This window comes from Colobus angolensis, unplaced genomic scaffold (assembly GCF_000951035.1).
Source record: "Colobus angolensis palliatus isolate OR3802 unplaced genomic scaffold, Cang.pa_1.0 Scaffold12, whole genome shotgun sequence".
NCBI lineage: Eukaryota > Metazoa > Chordata > Mammalia > Primates > Cercopithecidae > Colobus > Colobus angolensis.
Genome location: NW_012113141.1, coordinates 424,502 through 425,094, shown reverse-complemented (window position 1 = coordinate 425,094; position 593 = coordinate 424,502). Strand labels below are relative to the sequence as shown.

The 593-nt window shown below is 36.3% G+C and overlaps 1 protein-coding gene across 1 annotated transcript in view; it reads left to right on the top strand.

The window, feature by feature from the left end:
* Positions 1–593, top strand: part of CTNNA3 (catenin (cadherin-associated protein), alpha 3) — a 518,663-nt gene that overhangs the window by 122,373 nt on the left and 395,697 nt on the right. The window lies entirely within an intron of this gene.

Below are 593 nucleotides of genomic sequence, written 5' to 3'. Positions count from 1 at the left end.
CCCACTTTTTGATGGGGTTGTTTGTTTTTTTCTTGTATATTTGTTAGGCTATTAATTACTGCCTCAATTTCAGAACCTGTTATTGGTCTATTCAGAGATTCAGCTTCTTCCTTGTTTAGTCTTGGGAGGGTGTATGTGTCCAGGAATTTATCCATTGCTTCTAGATTTTCTAGTTTATTTGTGTAGAGATGTTTATAGTATTCTCTGATGGTAGTTTGTGTTTCTGTGGGGTCGGTGGTGACATCCCCTTTATCATTTTTTATTGCTTCTATTTGATTCTTCTCTCTTTTCTTCTTTGTTAGTCTTGCTGGCGGTCTATCAATCTTGTTGATCTTTTCAAAAAGCCAGCTCCTGGATTCATTGATTTTTTGAAGGTTTTTTTTGTGTCTCTATCTCTTTCAGTTCTACTCTGATGTTAGTTATTTCTTGCCTTCTGCTAGCTTTTGAATGTGTTTGCTCTTGCTTTTCTAGTTCTTTTAATTGTGATGTTAGGGTGTCAATTTTCAATCTTTCCTGCTTTCTCTTGTGGGCATTTAGTGCTATAAATTTCCCTCTACACACTGCCTTAAATGTGTCCCAGAGATTCTGGTATG